The 783-nt window shown below is 43.9% G+C and overlaps 1 non-coding gene across 1 annotated transcript; it reads right to left on the bottom strand.

Moving 5' to 3' along the window:
- Positions 1-237: 237 nt before the first annotated feature.
- trnan-guu (transfer RNA asparagine (anticodon GUU)) lies at positions 238-311 on the bottom strand. The gene has a single exon. It is a non-coding gene; the product is annotated as a tRNA-Asn (tRNA).
- Between the last annotated feature and the right edge of the window lie 472 nt (positions 312-783).

The raw sequence follows: 783 nt of genomic DNA, 5'->3' as shown, positions 1-783 counted from the left end.
GTTATTACTATGCTGTTACTATGGTATTACATCGTTTATTACTAATCATTACTGTAAAACGGTTACTCTGACAGGTTCCAGCTCCCTCCAGATTGAGAGTGTAAATCAGTAACTATTGCTAATCTACCTAATGCAGTCAATACACTACACACAGTCACATGGCTCTGAAAACATGCCTGTTCATTACATTCCTAAAATAGTCTGCATACCAACGAGGGCACAATTAGAAAAGCTTTCCGTCCCTGGGTGGGCTCCAACCACCAACCTTTAGATTAACAGTCTAACGCATTAGCCAATTGCGCCACAGAGACAGCTGAGAGAGCATATAGGCACACAGCATAAATAAATGCTGTCCTTGGTGCTGAAACCACTCTCTGTTGCACTCTCACTCTAGCCTGAGCTTGGCAGCTGTTTCAGCCAGTCGCTGTTCCTCATTCCTGCTCATAGAGAGCCACAGGGTTTTTTATTTTATAGTGTGTATTTATGTGTTTGTGTTCAGGTATACTTGCATGTGAGCTGAATACTTGCGTGTGTGCTGAATTATCCCTCTGATAGGATAATTACTGCAGATGACTCCCACACACACATAACCTTGAAAACACACACACACCAGACAGGAGGATGAGTCACACTCTCTGCCCTTTCACTGCTCTTTATATCACCACCCAGCTCTTAGTATAGCTGCTAACCTACCTACCTAGTGTGTGTGTGTGTGTGTGTGTGTGTGTGTGTGTGTGTGTGTGTGTGTGTGTGTGTGTGTGTGTGTGTGTGTGTGTGTGTGTG

The sequence above is a fragment of the Salmo salar genome, chromosome ssa25 (assembly GCF_905237065.1).
Source record: "Salmo salar chromosome ssa25, Ssal_v3.1, whole genome shotgun sequence".
NCBI classification, from domain to species: Eukaryota; Metazoa; Chordata; class Actinopteri; order Salmoniformes; family Salmonidae; genus Salmo; species Salmo salar.
The sequence above is the reverse complement of the archived record's forward strand: the minus strand, read 5'-3'. Positions and strand labels throughout refer to the sequence as shown.